Source organism: Nelumbo nucifera, chromosome 3 (assembly GCF_055504915.1).
Source record: "Nelumbo nucifera cultivar China Antique chromosome 3, China Antique-T2T, whole genome shotgun sequence".
NCBI lineage: Eukaryota > Viridiplantae > Streptophyta > Magnoliopsida > Proteales > Nelumbonaceae > Nelumbo > Nelumbo nucifera.
In genome coordinates, this window is record NC_142651.1 from 3,343,279 (window position 1) to 3,360,634 (window position 17,356).

Genomic DNA, 17,356 nt, shown 5'->3' on the forward strand with positions numbered 1-17,356 from the left:
AATGCAGGCAAAGCAGAGTAGAGTGCAAACAAACAATCTGTTTTGTGAGTTGGTTGCGTGTCCTGATCTGACATATGATAATCTAACGGTTGATCCCCTCTCATACAAGAAGAAGAAGAGGAGGTGAGGCACCTGAGCATAACTGTTACAATGATGAGAGTGACCTCCTTGTAAATCTAACTGTCGTTGTTATTGTTGTTATCTTCGTATCTGATGCTATCCAATATGAAGCATCAAAGTTGATCCACGTCACCCTTCAAGAGAGGACCATGCTCACTTATTCAGTGGGGCCCACCAAAAAAGATGGATATTTAAGTTGAGGGTTCTACTTCTACCAACTATAGTTGGGTAGCCTACCCGAACCGAACCAATCCTGGGCCCATACAGTACTCAATTTTCCAAGTAAAAATAAATGCCTATTGGGGCATTGGGCCTATCCGGGAGAGGACCAAGCCTTAATTTGACGTGGGCGGTGTGAAAGAGACGCTGAGTGTGCTTTTCTTTTCTTTTCTTTAATAATATATTCTCCCGTGCTTTTAGTTTTGGTTGACTTGTGAGATAAGAGGGACTTGTTGCTTATGTGTACTCACAAGTCACAAGGAATTGTATGTAGTATAGGCCATGGTTTAAAAAAAAACACGCGAACCGATCAGGTAATTGGTTCCGTTTCACCTTAAAATTAATTTTTGGCCATAAAGCTGTTGATTTTGTCAATGACCTGTTGACTAGGTGGTCGAATTGTTGATCCGGACATCAACAGTTTTGACCATTTTTTATTGTTTTATTATTGTATATTTTTTTTAAGTCAGAATAGACTGTCTGTCCGAATCAGATGCTCAGACTGTTCGACCAAGGAACTGGTCCTTAGAACGGTTTCCTGTCCGGTTTGGTTTTAAAAACATTGATATAAGCTATAGCATTGTTTAAAAAACCAACCTAGAGCTTAAACCACTTTGATCACCGATTTTCAGGTCAATGGTTCGACCATTCAGTTCAAACGGATAATCTATACCGACTTAAAAATTAAAAAAAATAATAATAATTAAAATAAAAAATGACTAAAACAATTATCCAGGTTAAATTCATGGTTCAACTGTCCAAATCACTATCAAGTTAACGATTTTTAACCAAAGACCAGATTAAGGGTGATACAGAACCAGTTGTTTGAACGAATAATCATGGTTCAAACAGTCCGAAATCAACTACGGTTAAAACACTAGGCCATAGCATTGGGCGCGTGTGTTCAAACTTGTCGATATGTTACATCGCTACACAAATGACAATTGTTTCTGATAGGATATATATATAAAATATATTTTTAAGCCTTTATAGATGTATTAGTCGGTCATAAGTCATAACTGATGTGTGTATCCAAAAATATCATAAGATATTATCCATATAGGAAGCAAAATTCCAAAAGTAAACAAAGTAATTAAGGAAGAGGGGAGAAGGAACCCAAGGAGATGCAGGCCCCATTTCTGAATCTCTACTTGAATGTGTTTAATCATCAAATTATGACTGATTTTGACAATTGATTGAACTTAGATTGACTAATTGACTTGGTCAGTGCTGAAGTTTGATTAATCAAGGGTTCATTTGGTTTACGGTCAGAATTGCAATCGGTTATTCCCTTCTTCTGTTTGGTTTAATTTAGAATCGGAATTAAAATTAGAATTGATCGAAATGGATTCTCATATTTATGAAAAGAAAAAGGAATGACTATTCTATCAAAAATGAAAATGGGATACTGATTTCATTCAATCAAACAGTTGCAATTGAAATATACTATTCCGATACCTATTTCAAACCCGTATTAATTGTCGCAAATCAAATGGACCTTAGTAATAATATAATTTATAGCTTCGACGTGTGGTGTGAAGGGGTCCATCCAGTCCCAGATGTAAACTTACTGGGAGTCCAGTAGCGACTGATGATCGATTACCCAGTCGCTAATCGCTACCAATACGGCTTAATTATAAATCTATTAATGACACAACTTGCACTTGCACCATGGCATTATTTGCTAGGTATACGTATACCAGTCTCTCAAGGCATCGATTGATAGCAGTTGGAGAGCATCTTCTCAAGTCTCAACTGGATGCATGGGGATTGGGGCCGTTATGTTTGGTTTGAAGGAAAAGATAGGGTTTGTAAAGATTTTCCTGTCTTTTCCTTCTTTTCCCTACTTTTTCCTTCAAACCAAATACAGCATAAAGGAATTAAAAGACTATAAATATCCGTATTAAGCTTGATATCATCTGATCGATCCCGTAACTTTTGGTTTCTTTCAATTATATAAAATCTACCATCTCCAGCAAATTAATGATGATGAATTCGTTTTAGTTAATCAGGAACATTTTGTCCATCGTTAGACCATGTAAAGCTTTAAAAAAAAAAAAAAACATAAGGTACTAATTAAGACAGCCTTATTTCTTCCCTTCTCCAATTGACAATGGTTATTTTTGAAGTCAGGAGGGTTTGGTTTCCCATGTTCCAACATACCCAAATTCTACTGCTACAATTATCAGTCAGTCAGTAACACAAATTAAGCTAATGTAATTCTAACCAACTAACTTGTTCCCAACCAAAGTCGGTTAATGAGCCGTGGTGAATCTGGTGATCCGGCCTCCCTAGTTGCAACCTGATCGATTCCCTAATAAATGAGTGAATGACATTATTAAACTCTTTTTTTGTTTTTTGAAGCCGACATTATTAGACTTGGATCCTTGAGAAGACATGATAAAAGAATAAAGTCCAAGATGCGAATTTGATGACTTCGTTTTCTTTTCTTTCGTTTATTTTTAATAATATAATTTGTCTCACAGGAGAAGGAGATGAGATGAAACTGAATGGTGTGAACTACACGTAACCCCAATCTTAACAAATAATAGTTTGAATTTTTAATGTAAGAGGTAATGAAATGGATTGAGTGGACAAAAATGTTTGCCATGTTGGTTAGATTGAGACATAATCTCTTTTCTTGGAACGACGGATTAAGTCGGCTAATTGTATTAATTGAATCATGGCTCCTCATAGCCCGGAAAGCGCAGCTGAAAACTCCCATCAATTATCTTATCAATGTGACACTTGCTGGGACCTACAAGGCTACAACACAAGCTTATGGGCTTAGAAGGTTCAGGGCCTCAGGCCGCTGGGCCAGGGGCCACGGCCAGCATCTCTCTCTTATGCACACGAAATACGATGGACCATCTCCAAGTAAAAACAGGAAACAGCCTCCTAAATCCAAACACCAAACTAAACCAATCAATAAAAGCAGTGGTATGTCATAAATAAAAGAAAAGAAGATTAGTTCCCCCTTCCATGTTGCATTATCCATTCTTCTTTGATCACAAATTAGATTGCAACAGATCCTGGCTACAACAAGAAGCTATAAACTAGATTGCACTTGCACCCATGATTCAAAGTATCGATATGATGTGCCCCTTGCCCCGTATCCTATTGTATCTTTTACAAATGGTACAATTCAAAATGTCTGTTTCCAAGTGTTTTGGGCCCTCATTTTTTTAATAATAAAAAACAATCTATAATCTTTTCAAAAAATCAAAATTTGAAAAAAAAAAACTAAAAAAATAAATATTTCGGCCGTTTCAAAGTACCAATACAATACGGCCGAAACTCTATCATATCAATACTTTGAACCTTGTTGCACCATGCCTGATTTATTATGATTCATGGACCCACCAGGCCACCACCTCCTTAAGTTAGGGTCGAAACCAACAACTTGTTGCAAAATAATCGGTAAGTTGGTGCCCCTTCCACTTCTACTGTGAGGAATGCTGGAAGTGGTGCTCTTCCCATAAGCATATTCTATGGCCTATACTAGAGAAGGAGATAATTGTAACTTTTTAGTGGATCCTGGCCAACCACATCAATCAATTTGACATTTCCTCTGAGCTGTGAGCGCTCCTCTTGGCTTCAAGCCTTCAACTTCAATATCCCCCTTGTTTGCTTTATTATTGTTAACTTATAGGAATTTTATTTTTGTTATATCTATATATTAACAGAAATTATCCTTTATTTGTTTGTTTGAAAAAGGGTATAAAAGCCATATTATTATATCTTTATTGTTAGCTTTAATGGCTACTAAAATGGCCATATTTGTGTATTTAATTCATCTCTAATTGTAATGGTTGAAATGTAACTTCAATTATTACTTTTCATATCATTTAATCCCCTCTAATTAATTATTATACTTAAGGTATTAAATCCCACTTTCTCTTATTAAATCATATATTTTTAAGTTATTTTTCATTAATAAATACAACTAATTAGATCTATATCAATATTTTTAGCAATATAAACCATATATTTTAAAACTGACTGAAAAGCAAAACCATTCTTTATCCAAGTGGTGGCTAAGCAATTCAAACATCCAAATCAAATTGATCAACCTATGAAGTAACAGTTGGGTAATAAAATTTTAAAATAGAAATTGATAATGCGCAATCCGGCCAGTCTTAGCTGTCAACGACCTTGCCTCTGAACTGAGTAGCAAGGAACCTGAAACGGAGGAAATGAGGAAGCTCCGGGGAGAACCCGGTGTAAAGGCTCCGAAGCTTAAGTCAGAATCCTTCAAAGGCAAGATAAAACCAGATAGCGCAAAGTTTGCATACCTCCTCTTTAGGGGAGTGGAGAGCCTTTTATAACCACCTCGCGCACTCACTCCTAGACTTCTGTCAGGTCGGGAATGATTATTTCCGTGCTTCTGCCAGTTCGGGCGTCATTGCCTCTGCTGGGGCAGAACCGTCACTGCTCTTTTTGTCGGAGCCGTCTCTGTAACTGGAGATGGCGGTGGCAGGTGACGATGGCAGGTGGCCGTTTGAAGTGCGGCCGTCAAGCATTAGATCCCAAGTCAGTCAGGTGCGCCGCCCCTGGATACGGACTCCTTCGGTGTCAGGTACGATGTGGTTCGTCCAGTTCAATGCTCTGGAAGCGAAGTGCCTAGAGCGGTGCGTGAGGCGAAGTCTTGAGTTTGGATAGGGGGGGTCCCGAACTGTCATAAGATGGGCCAGTTCGGGTCTCTGCTTTGTGTGACTCGGGGCCAAAGGGAGAGTTCGGGCTCCTCGTAGGCAGTCCGAGCTCTAAGTAGGGAGTTCGGGCACCTCATAGGGGGTTCGAGCTCCAAGTAGGGAGTTCGGGCACCTCGTAGGGGGTTCAAGCTCCAAGTAGGGAGTTCAGGTCCCTTGTAGGGAGTTCAGACCGCTGGTCTCTTCCCTTTGGTGTTTGTACCCTCGGTACGCTGTTTTAAGTGCCAAGCTACTTGTTTTTTGCCACGTGGCGTGATTTGCGAGGTCGGGCCAAATCTTCCTTCATCAATTGCCCCCCACTCCCCGTGCTAAGGGTCTTGCCCTGGCGCGGGGAGTTCGCAAGGTGTCAGGTAGATTTGCCCTGCACTTTGAATCTTGGTTCTGCTGGCGCGAGGTGCGTTGTCAGGGTTTCTTGGGCTTCTTCGAGTGTCTATTAGGCGGGAAGCGCACCGGCCTGCCTAAACGCTGATAGATGTGGCGGCGCAGGCTTTATTTCGAAATTTCAAAAAAGCGCGCCGCTTGGGGGGCACGACGGTGGGCGTCTTTTCAAATTTGAAAAAGACGTGCCGCAGACCCCCTTTCTGAGGAGACGTGCGCTGGCGTTCCGTCAGTTTCGAAAAGATGTGCGCCGGCGCTGTCAGTTTCAGAAAGACGTGCACCAATCACATCTCGGTCTCGGGGGACATGCGGTCAGTGCGGCTGTAGGCCGTCTGATTGGCTTTGATCTAAGTCGTTGCCTTTCGGTCACTGTGAGTATAAATAGCGGGGGGGGGGACCCCAGTTGTTGTCACTTCTGTATTTCTCTCGAGCTCGCGTCTGAGTTTCAGCTCGCATCCAGTTTGCGTCCAGGTTTTTTCAGTTCGCGCTCAAGGTCTTCTGCTTGTCCGAGCTCCTGTGGTCTACAGCCTTTGTCCGGGTGAGTACTTTCCTGGATCTCATTTCACTCCCGATGTCTAGCTCGGATGGCTCAGATAGTCCTTTCAGCGGGTCTGATGTAGGTTCTACGAACCGAGTTGCATCCCCCGATAGCCCTAGCGAGCTAGAGGTAGAGCTCGAGGAAGAGTTCGAGATCGTAGGCCGTGGCGCTTCGAGTAGTTTGGCGTCCACCTCTCGTCGGGGTCGAATGTTAGACAAGTTTGGTCCTTTGACCATGACACCCGAGGGGCTTCGATCCCTCATTACTTACTATAACTTGCCCGGGGAGTACGCTTATTTCATACCTTCGGGTAGTTTTCCTTGGGAACACGGTCCTAATGAGATCGTGATATTCCGGGAGCAGCTCGCCGCAGGGCTGCGATTGCCTTTCCATCCCCTCTTTGTCGAAGTCTTGAACCACTTCGGCGTGACAGTCGGCCAGCTTCACCCGAATTCCATTCGAAACTTGGTGGGGACAATCTCCTTATTTTGCGACGAGAGCTTTCCGTTGGACTTGGAGATTTTTTCTTCAATCTTGATGCTTAAGAAGCAAGCGGGTCCCCTCCCCGGGCGTAGGCGGGCTTACTACCTGTCTCCTTGCCTGGGCTTTAAGCTTTTACACGAGCTCCCCAACAAGGTCCCAGCATGGAAGTGGGACTATTTCGGGGTGCGAAGTGTGCTAGGGTGGCCGTTTCAGACCGGGTGAGGGATGGCCGCTCCTAACTCCGGGGTCACGCTTGACAAAGAGACGGCGAAGGGCCTTCGGCAATGGGCGCGGCTTGGGCTGAAGTGTCAACAGTATCTGACGGAGGCCAAGCTCATTGCGGCCGGCCTGAGTTCGGGTAGGTTCTTCACTTAGAGATTCTTATCTTGCTATCTTTCTTGCTTTTTAATGATGGCGAACTTCTTTTCGCAGGTGTGATGGATTCTCGAGGGACCCGGGGTGGACACTTGTTCCAAGGCATGAAGAGGAGAAAGCGGGTTGCCAAGCGAAGTCGCGCCGAGATGCCCTGGGATGCGGAGCCCGAGGTGCCGGACTATCAGCCAGAAGATCTGCCCAGGGAGCTCGAGATGGTCCCTCCAACGTAGGAGCCGGCAGGGGGCCCTTACGCTCTGACAACATACACAGGGGCTCCTACATACTCCGGTGCTCCTACTTACTCCGGGTCTGCTCATACGCGAGCTGGGCCCTCAGGCTCGGGGGCCCCAGGGGATTTCAGGAGTGTGTTGTCGCCGACCCATGCTCTTCAAAAGAGTAAGGAGGCTATCTTCCCCGAGGAGGTCGCGGCGTTGACTAATCTCCCTCTGCATCAAGTGGCCTGCCGTGTCGTTACCCATGCCATGGTGGTAAGTGTTCTCCTTTCTTTAGAGCTCTTCGGTTTTTGTTTTGTTGGTTCTTTTGATCACTCGGTCCCTTTTGGTAGGTGAATTCTTCTATTCACGCCTTGGCGGCTCAGGTGGAGAGGAGCTCGAGGCAGGCGCGAGCTGCCGAACAGGCTGCTCATGCTGCCGAAGAGACTGCACGTTTTTCACGGATCAGGCAGGCGAGGTCTCAGCGGGATGCCGAGGCCATGGGAGTGGTGGTGAAGCACATGGCGGACTTGAGGCTGGATCTGCAGCATTAGGTCGAGTATCTTCAGGAGGACATCAGGGAGAGGACGCAGATCTTTTCTCAAGGTATCGAAGATGCCAAGAAGAAGGTTGTCGACGAGTACATTGCTTCGCCGGGCTTTGATGATCTGATGGTGGATTCATACAGGAGGGGTTTTAAGCTAAGCCGGTGAATGATCCGGAATACGTACCCCGAGCTCGATATTAGCGCCATATCCACTTCGCGCATAACTCAGGAGATGGCCAATGCTGCTGACGCTGAGCCAGACTCCGAGGGCGAGGCGGGGCCTTCGGGTATTGTTGAAGTGCCTTCGGATAATGAAGAAATAGCTCCGGGCTTGTAAATTTTTTTTTTATGTACTACCTTACTTTTGAAATGGAATGACTTTTGGTTAAGTGTCGGTTGTTCTTTCTCCCGAACTGAGCATATTTGTCGAACCGATCATACGTCCGATCTGTTTCCTGTCCGGGCTACCGCACTCGCGCGGCCTGTTTTGGTGGTGATTTTATCCACTTTGCTTGGCGGTCTATAAGTAGTATCGCCTTAGGTTGACAATGTTCCATGCTCGGGGTACTTGCTTTCCCTCTAGGGTTTCGAGCTCATATGCCCCCCCCCCCCCGAGTGCTTTCTTTACTCTGTAGGGTCCTTCCCAATTTGGTCCGAGTTTTCCTACGCCGGGTTCGGGTACAATGATCTTACGGAGAACCAGGTCGCCGACGCGGAAGTTCCTCTTCTTTACTCTGGCGTTATAGTACCGAGCTACCTTTTGCTGGTAGGCCGCAGTTCGGATGTGCGCGAGGTCTCTCACCTCATCCAGTAGGTCGAGGTTGGTGCGTAACTCGTCTTCGTTTGTCAGCTCGTCGTATGTTTCTAGTCGCAGCGTAGGTACTTCGATTTCCGCCAGGATTACCGCTTCAGTGCCGTAGGTGAGGTTAAAGGGGGTTTCTCCCATGGCAGTTTTTTCCGTGGTTCGGTGAGCCCATAGAACACTTGGTAACTCGTCTGCCCATAACCCTTTAACTCGGTCTAGTCGTGCTTTCAGTCCACGGAGGATGGCTCTGTTCATTACTTCTGTTTGACCATTTGCCTGCGGATGTGCGACCGACATGAAGTTCTGACTAATTCCCATACTTTGGCACCATTCTTGGAACTTGATATCCTCGAACTGTTTGCCGTTGTCAGAGATCAGTACCCGAGGTAGCCCGAAGCGACATACTATGTTCTTCCAAAAGAAGTTCTGTATGTTTTGGGCTGTAACTGTTGCCGGAGGTTCAGCTTCTATCCACTTTGTGAAGTAATCTACTGCCACCACTAGGAATTTTCTCCCACCTGTTGCTGGCGGGAATGGCCCTAGAAGGTCGATGCCCCATTGTGCAAAGGGCCATGGACTGGTGAGGTACTTGAGGTCGGCAGCAAGCTGATGGTGGATATTGGCATGCTTCTGACACTTGTCACATTTTCTGATGAGCTCGACGGCTTCTGTCTTCATCGTTGGCCAGTAGTATCCTAGTCGCAGCATAGGTACTTCGATTTACGCCGGGATTACCGCTTCGGTGCCGTAGGTGAGGTTAAAGGGGGTCTTTCCCGTGGCGGTTTTTTCCGTGGTTCGGTGAGCCCATAGAACACTTGGTAGCTCGTCCGCCCACAACCCTTTAGCTCGGTCTAGTCGTGCTTTCAGTCCGCGGAGGATGGCTCTGTTCATTACTTCGTTTTGACCGCTTGCCTGCGGGTGTGCGACCGACGTGAAGTTCTGACAAGTTCCCATACTTTGGCACCATTCTTGGAACTTGATATCCTCGAACTGTTTGCCGTTGTCGGAGATCAGTACCCGAGGTAGCCCGAAGAGACATACTATGTTCTTTCAAAAGAAGTTCTGTATGTTTCGGGCTGTAACTGTTGCCAGAGGTTCAGCTTCTATCCACTTTGTGAAGTAATGTACTGCCACCACTAGGAATTTTCTCCCACTTGTTGCTGGCGGGAATGGCCCTAGAAGGTCGATGCCCCATTGTGCAAAGGGCCATGGGCTGGTGAGGTACTTGAGGTCGGCAGCAGGCTGATGGTGGATATTGGCATGCTTCTGACACTTGTTGCATTTTCTGACGAGCTCGACGGCTTCTGTCTTTATCGTTGGCCAGTAGTATCCTTGTCGAAGTGCCTTTTGAGCGAGGGCTCTGCCCCCCAGGTGTCCGCCGCACAAGCCTTCATGAGTGTCACGGAGTACGAGCTCGGCTTCGGCAGATCGCAAGCATCGCAAGTAGGGGAGCGTGTAGGATTGTCGGTACAACCGTTCGTCTATTATGATGTATTTGGCTCTCTGGCGCTGCACCCTTTAGGCTGCATTGCGGTCTGTAGGGAGGGTTTCATCTAGCAGGAAGCTCGCGAGTGGGTTGATCCAGCTCGGCTCTGCTTCAAAGGCGGAGCGACTTCTTCTGCCCCATCAAGAATGCTGGGCCGAGGTAAGTCCTCTATGTACACAGTTCTCATGGCATTGTGACTCGTGCTGGCTAGCCAGGACAGGGCGTCGGCCTCAGTGTTCTCTGACCTCGGGATTTGCCTGATGAAGTGTGATTGGAAGTTGAACAGAGCCTCTTTTACTTTTGCCAAGTATGCAATCATAGTGAGCTCGCGTGCTTCGTACTCGCCTGTAACTTGGTTGACCACGAGCTAGGAATCACTGCAGATAACAACGTGCTTTGCTCCGACCTTCAGTGCTAGGTTCAGCCCGACTATCAGTGCCTCGTACTCTGCCTTGTTGTTGGATGCCGCAAACTCAAAGCGTAGTGCGTATTCCAACTTTGTTCCGCCCGGGCCGCGTAGCACTATTCCAGCCCCGCTGCCCTGCTGGTTCGTGTTTGGTCTAACCAGGAGAGATGCTACACTGGCTGCTACTTCACGGGGTTCAGACTCTATTGGGTTGGGAGCTCCGAGCTCACCCGAACTGGGGATCTCAGGCTCGACCGGCTCAGGGGCTTCGAGGCTAAACGTGCACTCGGCGATAAAATCTGCCAAGGCTTGGGCCTTAATAGCAGTTCTTGGCTTGTACTGGAGGTCGTACTCGCTGAGTTCGATGGCCCATTTCGTCAGTCGACCGGAAACCTCGGGTTTGAGTAAAACTTGTCTCAGAGGTTTGTCAGTTAGGACGATGACGGTGTGAGCTTGGAAGTACGGGCGGAGTTTCCGAGCTGCTATCACCAGTGCGTATGCTAGCTTTTCTATCTGCGGGTACCTTGTCTCTGCTCCCTGCAAAATTTTACTAACATAATAGATGGATCGCTGGACCCAGTCTATTTCTTTTATTAGTACCAAACTGACCACCTCGTCGCTTGCCGAGAGGTACAGTTCTAAGACCTCGCCCTCCTCGGGCCGGGCTAAGGTTGGCACACTAGCGAGGTAACTTTTTAGCTTGTCAAACGTGAACTGGCAGTCTTGGGTCCACTCGAACCTTTTGCCTTTGATTGCTTTGAAGAAAGGTAGGCAGCGGTCTGCTGATTTGGACATGAAGCGGCTTAGAGCGGCTATACGGCCATTTAGCCTCTGAACTTCTTTTACTTTCCGGGGTGATCTGATATCTAGGATGACTTTTATCTTGTCCGGGTTGGCCTCAATACCGCGCCGATTGACAATGTACCCTAGGAATTTGCCCGAGGTGACGCCGAAGACGCATTTGTTAGGGTTCAATTTCATGCTAAATTGACGCAAGATTTGGAAGATAGAATCTAAGTCTTGTATTAATTCCTGTGAAAACTGTGTCTTGACGACCATTTCGTCTACATAACACTCTATCTTCGTGCCAATCAGGGGCCGAAACAGCCTATTTACAAGTCTTTGGAAGGTCACCCCGGCATTTTTTAATCCGAAGGGCATGACCTTGTAGCAGTACAGGCCGAACTCGGTTATGAATCTGGTTTTTTCCTCATCGGACTGGTCCATCCAGATTTGGTTGTAGCCCGGGTAGGCGTTCAGGAAGCTTAGCAACTCATGTCTCGAGGTCGCGTCCACTAGGCGGTCAATTCTGGGGAGGGGGAAGCAATCTTTCGGGCAAGCTCGGTTCAGGTCGGTGTAGTCGACGCAGATGCACCACTTACCGTTCGCCTTTTTTACCAGCACTGGGTTGGCCACCCAGCTCGGGTAATGGACTTCCCTTATGAAGTCTATTGCGAGGAGCTTCTCGACCTCCTCGTCGACCGCCCTCCAGCGTTCTGGGGCTAAGTTGCATTTCTTCTGTCTAACGGGTTTGACTACAGGGTCAGTATTAAGTTTGTGAGTTATCAGGCTGGGGGTAATGCCGGGCATGTCGGCCGCGGACCAGGCAAAAATATCTAAATTTTGAAGTAAAAAAGTCACTAGTTCGGTTCGTAGGGGTTCCTCACGGAAGCACCGATCTGAAGTGTGCGAGCTGGGTCCGAAGTCGGGACTGCGACCGTTTCCTCTGTGGGCGAAGCTCGTTCCTCGCCTTGCTCTGCAGGCCGCTCCAGTTCGAGGTCGTCGGCCGCCTTGGTTTTTCCCGTCAGGGCGGAAACATAACACTTGCGGGACTCGAGCTGGTCGCCCCGCGCTACCCCCACACCGAAGTCCGTAGGGAACTTCATGGCCAAATAGTAGGTGGAGACCACCGCCCGTAGGATATTCATGATTGGCCGCCCTATTATGGCATTGTATGGGGAAGGGGTCGCGACCACCAGGAAATCATGGTTGAGTCTGACCGCAAGGCCATGTGCCGACTTCCACAGGTACTGTTATTTTTCCGAGGGGTCTGACTTCCTCTCTACTGAAACCCACCAGGGGAGTGTTCGCGGGCTTCAGCTCGCTCCTCTGTAACTATAGCTGGTCAAATGCTGATTTAAAGAGGATGTCCGTTGAGCTGCCCGAATCTACGAGTACGCATCTGACCTCGAAGTCGCTGATCCTTAGTTTAATGACAAGCGCGTCATCGTGGGGGTAGTGGACCCCTCGCGCGTCGTCCTCCGTGAAGAAGATTGGTTCTTCGGTCTTTGGTCTTTTTGGGGGGTTCCGTTCCTCGAGGGCCGCTTCGCGAACTGAAGTCCAGGCTGCTACCGAGGTACACCCTGCTACCACCGAACCTCCCACAATTACATGGATGGTTCCCCGAACTGGCCTCTCTTCCGGAGGCTATCGTTGCAACGGTTCGGCAGGTCTGCTGCTAGATTCGGGGCATCCTTTTCGTGCTCCCCTTGCCGACCTGCCTTATTGTTATTATTGTTGTGCTGTACAAAATTTCTCAAGTATCCGCGACGGATGAGCCCCTCTATCTCGTCCCGGAGATTATTACACTACTCGGTACTATGACCATGGTCTTTATGGAAACTACAATACAAATTCTTATTTCTCTCGTTCGGATTTCCCTTTAGGCGAGGTGGCGACTTCACGTATGGGGCATCCTTGATCGTCATTAAGATCTCAGTCCGCCTTGTGTTTAACGGCGTGTAATCCGTCCGAACTGCTAGGGGAGCTTGGAACGACTGGTTCGGCTTCGGCTCCCGGGCTGGGTTTTCCCTGTCGACTGGGTTGGAGGGCTCGCCTTCCCTCTTTCTTTTCTCGTTCCCGCCTTCGGTTCGTTGGTTGATTTCTTCCTCTGTCCTCATGAACTTGTCCGCGAGCTTGAGGAATTCGGCCACGGTTGCGGGCTGGTTAGCTACCATGTGCCATTTGAATTCTTTGTGCGTTACCCCTCTTTTGGCCGCCGCGAGCTGCACCGCGGGGTCCAACCGTGGTATCTGCAAGCATGCTTCATTGAATCGCTTGATGTAGCCCCGGATGGATTCTCCTTCCCTTTGGACTACCCCGAAGATGCTTTCCTCTGTTCTGTGGCACCGTTTGCTGGTGACAAAGTGTGCGGTGAAGACCTGCACGAACTGGGCCCAGCACTTTATCGACCCAGGGGCCAGGTTCCTGTACCAAGTGCGGGATACCCCCTGAAGGTGGCGGTGAAGGCCACGCACATGCACGATTCGCTGGCCCTGGCGATGTGCATTTGGGACTGGAAAGCGTCAACGTGGTCGTTGGGGTCGAAGGACTCGTCATACTTGTCCAGAGGTGGGAGTTTGAAATTTCTGGGCAAGGGGACCGTCAGGAGTTCTGATGTGAGGGGGGAAGGAACTGAGAGAATCGGGGCAGCTCCTACCTCGTCCGAGCTCGTCTCTTCTTTGCCTCTGAGCTCTGACAAGACACGGGTGGCGGTTCGGCGACTTCGCCGGCGCCTTCGTTGTTGAGTGGGCCTTGTACTGGCGCTGCTGGCCTCCGTGTTGTCGAGCTCGATAGGCTCGGAATGCTGGTAGTCTGCTGCTGCTAGGGCCTCGAATCAGTTTTCCATGTGGGAACTCGGGCTTGGAGCGCCGAGGTGCCGATCTTGCGGGCGAGGTTCCCGACCCGCCTATGAGCTGCGAGGCGGGGATGATTTTTCTCTCTCTTCGGCTTGGAGACGAGGCCTGGCTGTTAGGGGGGTTCTGGGGCCGGGAGGCCTTTCCTTGGTGGGGGCGTCCATCCTGCGGGGAGGCCTTAACCGGTCTTGGAGCAGGGTGCCGAGGTGGCAATAGGGGCTGATTCAGCGGCAGTTGGGGGAACTGCTGTTGATAGTGATACTGGGAGATGTTGTGCAGTACTTGGTGCTGGTGAAGCTGGTGCTACTGGAATTGTTGCATTTGGGCTTGCATTGCCCGCATGCACTGTTTCAGGTCGTCCAACCGGTTTTGGCTGGCTGCCAAGGGGACGGCAGTTGGTTCAGTAAAAGTTGTCTCAATAGGGGGAGGAAAGGGGATGCTTGTGGCAGGAAGGTTTACGGGCGCCACTGCTTGTGGCGCATTCAAGCTGGGGATCCCATCCACCGAAAGGGGGATGATGAACTGTCCAACGCACACCACGGGAACTTGAAGTTGTTCCCCGGTGGTGTTTGTCTTCGTGCCACGTCCGGCGTTGCTGGAAGAGGCCATGAGTGTTTGGTTTTTTGAAGAAGAAGAGGGGTTATGAGAGTTTGGAGGGAGGCTTTTTGAAGCGTTCCCACAGACGGCGCCAATTGATGATGCGCAATCCGGCCAGTCTTAACTGTCAACGACCTTGCCTCTGAACTAAGTAGTAGGGAACCTGAAACGGAGGAGATGAGGAAGCTCCGGGGAGAACCCGATGTAAAGGCTCCGAAGCTTAAGTCAGAATCCTTCAAAGGCAAGATAAAACCAGATAGCGCAAAGTTTTCATACCTCCTCTTTGGGGGAGTGGAGTGCCTTTTATAACCACCTCACGCACTCACTCCTAGACTTCTGTCAAGTCGGGAATGATTATTTCCGTGCTTCTGCCAGTTCGGGCGTCATTGCCTCTGCTGGAGCAGAACCGTCACTGCTCTTTTTTGTCGGAGTCGTCTCTGTAACTGGAGGTGGCGGTGGCAGGTGACGGTGGCAGGTGGCCGTTTGAAGTGCGGCCGTCAAGCGTCAGATCCCAAGTCAGTCAGGTGCGCCGCCCCTGGATACGGACTCCTTCGGTGTTAGGTACGATGTGGTTCGTCCAGTTCAATGCTCTGGAAGCGAAGTGCCTGGAGCGGTGCGTGAGGTGAAGTCTTGAGTTTGGATAGGGGGGTCCCGAACTGTCATAAGACGGGCCAGTTCGGGTCTCTGCTTTGTGTGACTCGGGGCCAAAGGGAGAGTTTGGGCTCCTCGTAGGGAGTTCGAGCTCTAAGTAGGGAGTTCGGGCCCCTTGTAGGGAGTTCGGGCTCCTCGTAGGGAGTTCAAGCTCTAAGTAGGGAGTTCGGGCACCTCGTAGGGGGTTCGAGCTCCAAGTAGGGAGTTCGGGCACCTCGTAGGGGGTTCGAGCTTCAAGTAGGGAGTTCGGGTCCCTTGTAAGGAGTTCGGACCGCTGGTCTCTTCCCTTTGGTGTTTGTACCCTCGGTACGTTGTTTTAAGTGCCGAGCTACTTGTTTTTTGCCCCGTGGCGTGATTTGCGAGGTCGGGCCAAATCTTTCTTCATCATAAATAAATATAGAAAATTACAAAAAATGTAGAAAAATTAGGCACATTTATAATATTTTTATTAATCAAAATAAAAAATAAGTGTAATAAACAAGAATTATTTTTATTTATAATGAAAATTAAATACATAATTTAGAACTAACCAAAATAAAATATAAAAATTAATAATAAATAGTTCAACTTTTGGGTTAAATGGGGGGTTAACCTTTAATGTCATAAATAAATAATAACATTTAAAATACAAAAATAAAAGCAATACATAAATTTTGCAAAAAAAAAGCATTCAAGCACATGTATAATATCATATATTTATCATGTTAAACAAAAAGTAAGTGTGGCATGTCAAAATTAGTTTTACACACAAAAATACAATATATATATAGAGAGAGAGAGAAAAAATGAGCACATCTATAATTCTATATTTACAATACTACTAAAAATATGAATAAGATTGTGGAAATTTATTTTGATTAAAAACAAGATTTTTAAAACTGACTTGAAAATGAAACTGCTTTGGCTTTCAGTTTCTAGGTTAGTGGTTCAATCGTCTCTAATTTAAGCGGGTCAAACTAATAAGATGTAAAATATAATGTAAATTTTTATTTTGATCATTACATTATTATTAGGTTAATGTCCAACATATATATACATTATTATAAGAGGGGAGTGTGAGGCTTTGAAAAGGAGGTAGTTGCTTAAAGCTGAGAAGTGACAAAAAAGAAAGAGAAGAATAAGAAGGAACTTTCAGTGGCAACTATTTCCATGTTCACCATGACTGCTGCTACAACACCATTTGCCCTTTTCTTACATCTATCTCATTTGTCTAAATCTCTCTTAGATCCCAAATCGTTTGCTTCATTGGTGTATTTATATTTCTAATATAAGATCAATGTTTGATTTCTCATATCTTGCATTGATTTTTTTATTTTTTTTTTATTGGAGTTGCATTTTTTTGCTAGCTATTACAACTTAAAAAGAATCACATAAATGATAAAACTCAAAATCAAAATGAAAATGAAAAAACTAAAAACACTAACTAATTTTGGCCATTGGGAATAACTGAATAAAATTATGATATATGAAAGTTTCTTTTTACATTTTTTTTGTGTTATAAATTTCTGTTTTAAAATGAAAAAAAAAATATTGGAATTAGTATGAAAATAACCCGAAAACCGTTAATTGGGTCAAACATTTTATGGTTAAACCATTTGGGTCAGCGATTCTTTAACTATTTCAACGGTTTTTTTTATAAAGTAGCGGTTCAAGGCCAAAATGGAACCAATGACCTAACTGGTTCCTAGGTCAAATGGTTCAACCATTCGATCTTGTCTGGTTTTTAAAATAGTGAGCAAAATACTTATTTTTGAATTTAATCCCTATTTAATTGTAAGGTTTAAATTGTAAACTGAACTACTACTTCTTACCTCATTCAATTATCTCTATTTAAATCTTACATTTTTTGGTAAATGAACAAAAAAAAAGATATATCAAAAAGATAAAACACTACAAAAAAGAAGAGTCTAACCAAGTAGGTAAGCCTATCAATGATACTTGAAACTTCACAATTCAATCTGATTATCATATATTTAGATGAGTTATTTATCTAATCATATTTGAATTTTTACAATTTGTATTTGATTAATAATAAAAAATAAAAAAATACATAAAATTTATAAAAAATTTTGAGTATATATGAATTTAAAACTACCCATCATCTATGAGTACGTGTTTTGGCCTTAAATGTCGGTGGGTCATGAGTGCACACTCAGCCCAAATAAGTAATAGGCCCTAAGCCGTCCAATCTCACA